At 34.2% G+C, this 7553-nt stretch overlaps 1 long non-coding RNA gene across 1 annotated transcript; it reads right to left on the reverse strand.

Annotated features, from left to right (window-relative positions):
• Nucleotides 1-2027: 2027 nt before the first annotated feature.
• LOC309492005 lies at nt 2028-4736 on the reverse strand. Its single transcript, XR_014203394.1, has 4 exons — nt 4356-4736; nt 4176-4283; nt 3108-3315; nt 2028-2714 (listed from the first exon to the last, which is right to left on the reverse strand). It is a non-coding gene; the product is annotated as an uncharacterized lncRNA (long non-coding RNA).
• Nucleotides 4737-7553: the final 2817 nt, after the last annotated feature.

Here is a 7553-nt window from a genome sequence, read left to right on the forward strand (position 1 = left end):
CTGTATAACCAATGTGATCAGTTTGTATTTTTGAACTAACATTTTTTAAATAAACACCTTCATATAATTGTACCATAGCCAATAAAATAAAAACTGTAAACCAATAAATAGTTCACTTGCCATACACTTTGACAACATCAGCAGTGTTAAATTACATTCAAGTAACACTAAAGCAATGCAAGACTGAAATAAATAAAAACACTATAATTACTAATTTCACCTGCAATTAAAAAACAAGAAAAAAAGAACATTGTCAACATTTATTCACATTCATGCCATTTCAAACCCATTACAAAATATTAAGGTCAAATATGTTAACAAGACCACTTTGAAACATATGTTGGTAACACTTTAGAATAATGGTCCGTAGTTAACAAGTAGCTACGCAGGAAGTAATAGGTAGTACTGCATTAACCCCAAATCTAATACTATTAACTACTATGGAAGCAATATTAACTAAGTAGTAAGTAATAGCGAATTTAGTACAAAGGTAGTTCCTCGGTAGGTATTTGATAATTACTAAAGAAATATAGCCTCATTGATAACTACATATGAACTAAGAAAGAATAACTAATTAATTACTAATCACAAAAGTAACATGTCTAAAAAGGGAAAAATTGTGCGTGTTTTACTCTTAACATGTATAAATAGTTGTGCCTCAAGTGGGTTCTTTGTGGAAACCAGATTATGAATATTAATTTGTTTAAAATAGTAAATCATTAGAAAGTGATGCTGACACTCTGATTATTGGATTAGTTCATTATTATCTGTGTCAGTTTATGTATCACGGACCTATACTTGCCTTTATGTTAAAGTAGCCGTCTGAGGAGGACTTCTCTTTGGATATGAATATAAACATTGATGTTCGCCTTTTAAAAACAATTTGCTTCTTTACGGAAGATAAGCACAACAGATAAGATATGTGATAAGCACAAAACCACATCTTCCATGTTTTTTAGAATATCACTAGTGTCTTACAGAATTGTATAAAATTACCTAACTTATATTACTAGTGTAAAACATGTTAACTCCTCACTAATTACTCAAGCGTTACCTTTTCATCCCGCAGGAACTACTAGTGATGTGGCCCATTATTTTAAAGTGTAAAACATGTTAACTCCTCACTAATTACTCAAGCGTTACCTTTTCATCCCGCAGGAACTACTAGTGATGTGGCCCATTATTTTAAAGTGAAAAACATGTTAACTCCTCACTAATTACTCAAGCGTTACCTTTTCATCCCGCAGGAACTACTAGTGATGTGGCCCATTATTTTAAAGTGAAAAACATGTTAACTCCTCACTAATTACTCAAGCGTTACCTTTTCATCCCGCAGGAACTACTAGTGATGTGGCCCATTATTTTAAAGTGAAAAACATGTTAACTCCTCACTAATTACTCAAGCGTTACCTTTTCATCCCGCAGGAACTACTAGTGATGTGGCCCATTATTTTAAAGTGAAAAACATGTTAACTCCTCACTAATTACTCAAGCGTTACCTTTTCATCCCGCAGGAACTACTAGTGATGTGGCCCATTATTTTAAAGTGTAAAACATGTTAACTCCTCACTAATTACTCAAGCGTTACCTTTTCATCCCGCAGGAACTACTAGTGATGTGGCCCATTATTTTAAAGTGAAAAACATGTTAACTCCTCACTAATTACTCAAGCGTTACCTTTTCATCCCGCAGGAACTACTAGTGATGTGGCCCATTATTTTAAAGTGAAAAACATGTTAACTCCTCACTAATTACTCAAGCGTTACCTTTTCATCCCGCAGGAACTACTAGTGATGTGGCCCATTATTTTAAAGTGTAAAACATGTTAACTCCTCACTAATTACTCAAGCGTTACCTTTTCATCCCGCAGGAACTACTAGTGATGTGGCCCATTATTTTAAAGTGAAAAACATGTTAACTCCTCACTAATTACTCAAGCGTTACCTTTTCATCCCGCAGGAACTACTAGTGATGTGGCCCATTATTTTAAAGTGAAAAACATGTTAACTTCTCATTAATTACTCAAGCAGTTTTTAAAAATTTATTATAAGCAAAGCAGTAAAACATTTCCACAAGATCACAAAAGAAAATTCTACGTATTGCAAAAATGCACAACTGGGCATGGAAGAATAAAGCACTGTGTAAAATTTGATATATGAAATAAACTTAAAATTTGGCACAGTTTTGCCACAGTCATTTCAGAGACATGACACCAACCACACAAGCTATTTATTTTTTACTTCAAAAAATTAAACTCTGTATAAACTTCTAATATCTTTTAACAAACGTCCTAGAGGACCATCCCTGTGGTTGTGTCCAAGCCAGTAAGTCCACTCAATGCAGGTCAAGTGTTCCTTTAACAGCTTTTCTGTCCTATTGCCTCTCAACCTCCAAATCTGGGATTTATATGTTGACCATGCTCTTTCTAGATTTTGGGTGTGGCCTCCATGAATTGGGTCTACAAACCACCTGCTATGATTCACGCTGTAGTGAGTGTAGCCAAGTGTGGTCAAAGCTCTCCTGTAAGGTCTCCATTCGTCACTCAAAATGGTTGATCCTTGGCGAACATGTCTGGTTATAACTGGAATCAGGTGATCTCTTGAGCGCCTTTCAACTAGCCTCAATATTGGTCGTCTTCTATCACCCTTAATGGCCAGGATACCAAAGACCCACTTTTTTCTTCTCCATGTTCCACCAGTTCTTCCTCGTCCATACTAAAAAATAAATAAATAAATAACATTCAAGTTTCTTGCTTTCTCTTGCCTGTGAGAGGTGTTGTAACATTACACCTTTGTCTTTGTTTTTTTTTTTTTATATTTAGTTTGTCATCAGTGTCCATATTTTTATAGTGTCCAAACTTTTATTCAATAAAAATAAAAAATCTAGAATAGATAATGTAACTTTTGATAAAGCAAAACTAACTGGGCAAGGACTTAAGAGTTTATGTAGTTTTTGAGCAAAATGTTTATGCCAAAGCATGTTGCTCCAATCATGATGCTCCTTGCTTTGTTTTACCCTTTCAAAAATCAATTTATTTTGTGATTTGATTTGAAAGTAACAAGAGCCATTATATATTATAGCCTTAGAAATACATGTAGATATTATACCTTTCTTTTGTGACGGAAACTGCTTTCATCAATGACGACAAATTCGGTCCTTCCCCCCACAACCTGTCCTGTCTTTCTTTTGTACTTTCTCAAGGCTTTTCCACAGACCATTCTTAGCTTCTTAGTCATTTTGCTCAGTGTTGCTGAGCTTCCAGCTATCCCGTCCTGGATCATATCCACCTGTCGTAATCTCAGTCCTTGACCATATCTGTTAACCAGAGAGAAAATGTGTTCACAGAAAGATTCAGTCATTAAATATTGGTCATTACAGTATCACAAGGATGTTTGCATCATCTTTGCGAAAACATTAGCCACAAGTTAAATGATTCAGTCTGCCAATATGTCAGGGTATTTTAGTCTTGATATGAGAATAAAGTTGAATCAATGTGATGACTTATTTTGAAGATGATAATGTGAAACTTATGTGAATAATGTCATATTACAACAATAAAGTTGGAGAAAAACATGAATTAGGTCATAATATAATGAGAAATACGTAATATTGTGTGAATATTTAATCTTTTAAAACTGTCACCCATCTTTTTTAGAATATACATGAAAATGCACAATCCAAACTTAAATGGCTGCAATGAGAATGCAAAAATGCTTTAGAATAATATATAAGACTTATGTTTGGTCTTGTTTTAAAGAAAGATACCCAGCAGATTATTGAAAAAAATAATGTACGAGAAAAGATATGAATTATAAATGTACAGTTAATCAAATATACTGTACTAAAAATATTTTATAGGCCTATATAATATAGGATATATATGTATGTTACTATAAATTATGCGTTGTTTTACTATAAAATCAAAGCCATATATCTAAACAAGTAACAAATAATAAATTGTTATAAATTTCACTTCTATCACAAAATAGTCGCTATATGGAACCTCGAGACATTTTAGAATTTAAAGTACCATTACCATGGTAACGCAACGTCCTATTTCAAAATGTTTTTCACAAGATAACCTACTTTTTGAGTTTGTAAGCTTTCAAATAATACCAAATTTATGATGATTATCAAAATATGTGATAAAAAAAAGGTACAATACTGTATGATACCGGTAAACAAAAGTCATCCAGCTTTGTAAACTGGTCCTGCTGTTTTCGAATATCGATCCAGCTCTGCAACTCTTTGTTATTTTTCTATGAGATCTTCGGCGACATACCCTAAAATCATCAACATTCAACATTAGTATTGGAGTTTTTTTAATTATTAATATTAAATAGTGTTTTTTTTACCACTGGTATCCATCGCGTGTATGAGTCTTCTGTAGTTTCATGGATTTTTTACAGAGGTTACATTTCATTCTCGATTTCATTAGATTATGTTTTTGCAAAAAATCGATCATTTTTTTAGTCCCTTTTCTATCCCTGCGGTTACAGAGAGAGAGAATTTTCATCGAAAGTCCCATGGTAACATGTAACCACCTGCCAACTCTAAACCGAAGGGTGTGATAGCATTATTTAGCGCGTTTGACTTGACCTCTGAACTTCGGAAGTAGCATAGCCTACTGTCTCAATTATTTTCTACATCAATGAGAAATGTGTGATATTTATGAGGATCTATTGACAGAAATGCAATATAAGATCCATAACTATGTTTTTAGTGGTGTATAAAGACCTTACTTAATCAACCGTTATGTTTGTATTGCTTGTATTCCTATGTTTCTATGCTTTACTGCTGACGCAAACTCAGTCGGCCACCGTAGCTTCTCATTCCAGTTGGAAAAATATAAAGAGCGGCCGTCGTAACTGCTTCTTGCAATTCGCAAATGTCAACACTAGATGCCGCTAAAAATGTCACACTGCACATTTAACGTACTACACCCAGTTTTCAGGTTATATAAAAAAAAAATATTCAAAATAAATAAACTAATAAGCGCAAATTAGTTGATAATGTTTATGTCCTTTTTAATTATTTTTCTTCATAAAATAGAAATAAATCTGTTTTAAAATTGCACCAAAACACATTAAGTAATAATTTGATTATTTGTAAAAACAATTTTAAAAAAAATATATACTTATTGTATTTAATTAAAGTAGTTTTACCATTGTCCTGGTTCAATTCATAGGTTCAATTGGATGGATCACCTGACTCAGATCAAAAGGTCACAGGTTGACAATGATTAAATTGAAAGGAGAACATTTTAAAACAAAAAACATAGTTAAAGTTTTGGAAGGCTTACAATTGAGTGGATTGATGCCTACGATCCACTACATATCCTATTGGGACAATATACGCGAAGAATCGTGTCCATCAGTTGAATTCACGTGCAGAGACGGAGGCCAATGCAATGTTGCATTGACGCTTCGCTATATTAGTGAATCCGATCAATCAGAAGACAGCAGCATGGCGACCGAACCAGAGCGCAAAACTGTGCGCAAGAGAGCTGCACCTCACCGCTTAAAGGTATAGCGGAGGATCTTTCCAAATTTTAGATAAGACCCGCCCTCTCCACTTTTTGAAAAGTTTGATTGATTCACCAGAATGATTGACAATTAGGAGGACCAATAGTTTAGACTACCCACCAGGAAGTAAAACATCCTCCGCTATACCTTTAATTGCGGATGACAATGAAGAAACCGGTAATGTTGTGTCATTTATGTGTAATTTATGTTTCTTTGATGTTAGTAGTAGTGCAATCCATGGTTCTCGACTGTGGCCCTCGTGATCCACGGTCCTGCAGTTTAGCTCAAACTCTGATCAGTCTCACCTTTATTTATTAGAATTCTTAATGATATTGATTAGCTTGTGCAGGTGTGTTTGATTAAGGCACTTAAAAGTGGATCTCAAGGGCCAGAGTAGAGAACCTTGCTGTAATCCAATCTTAAACTAATCATTAACATTATTGGGTTACAATTAAGCAGCCGTTGACAATTTGCTAGCAAGCTAGTTACATTATGGTACATGGGAAACGTTTAAGTCATTTCAAGATGTAATTTTCAAATTGTATAGTTATCATTAATAATATTAAAAGCATAATTGCATATTCAGTTCCCTCAACACAAATTTGTCAGAAATGTTTATTACAAAAGCATGATTTTACTTTCTCACCTGGTGTCCTAACTGAATATCGGTAAAAAAAGCTAAAGTTAATGACTAGTTAATTGTGCTTTTTAATAAAAAAACATTTTGCAATTTGCACACATTTGTGTGTGTGTGTGTGTGTGTGTGTGTGTGTGTGTGTGTGTGTGTGTGTGTGTGTGTACTATATCAATTATATATATATATATATATATATATATATATATATATATACACACACACATTACACACACACACATATTACGAATGAATATAATAACAACAGCTGTCAGATAAAACAAAAACAAATCATCCTTATAATAATTATTATTATACTATAATAATAATTATATTTAGTAAATAATAATTATATTTGTAGCGACCGATTAAAGCTATTAAGCTATCAACTTGGATAAAATTTATTTGAACTCTAGCCTTTTGTTTTTATAAAATATATGTTTCTTGTGGAAGAGATGACACATTCTATTTTTTTTTGACAGATTATTTGTTTGTTTTATATTCCAGCACAAGCACCGACCCAACAGGTCACCATCAATAAATTAAAAGACGAAATCTCGTTTTTGAAATCTAAAGTTGATTTCCTCGAAGAAAAGTGCAAAGACGTGGAAAATGAGAGGGATTTTCTAAGGAGCAGTTTAACCAATGGTAAGAACTGTTTTAGATTGTTAGATATTTGTATTTGTCTACAATTTGTCTACATTATTAGACATTTTTGGCAAACATTGGCTATTAGCTTCACTACAGCAAAATCTTTTGCTTCTATGCAACTATGGTGAGCAACAAGCGATAATATACAACACCATACGCTTCTTCTCTGTGTATAATGTATCTCTGTGGCAGAATTACAGTGGCCCATACTGGTCTGGCATATATACTACATCACTTTCAGTCGGTTTAGACAACTCCGGTCCTCGAGGGCCACTGTCCTGCAGAGTTTAGCTTCAGCCCTGATAACAACTCACCTGCCTGTATCTATCTAGTAATCCTGAAATCACTGATTGCCTTGTTGTTCAGGTGTGTTTAATTAGGGTTGGAGCTAAACTCTACAGGACAGTGGCCCTCGAGGACCGGAGTTGTCTATCCCTAGTGGTTCTGTGTGGACGCAGATATTTCTTGAGATGGCGCAGTGTTTACAGATTTTTTTTTAGAACGAGAAAAAAAATATTGGATAGGGAACGCTCCGGTTTCGTGTGGACGTGGCCTAAAGCCCCTTACACGTGGCTTTAGAGCCCTGTGTAACCCCCATTAATCCTGTGAAATTGCCAGTACACCTTCTGTATGAACACAAACACAACCCGGGATTGATGCCGGAATCAACATACAACATAGTAACATTGCTTTAAGTCCTGGAACGTGCGCTGTGTGAACAAAAAAGCCATAATCATCAGAGT

The sequence above is a fragment of the Leuciscus leuciscus genome (genome assembly GCF_965113295.1).
Source record: "Leuciscus leuciscus genome assembly, contig: HAP1_SCAFFOLD_825, whole genome shotgun sequence".
Lineage (NCBI taxonomy): Eukaryota > Metazoa > Chordata > Actinopteri > Cypriniformes > Leuciscidae > Leuciscus > Leuciscus leuciscus.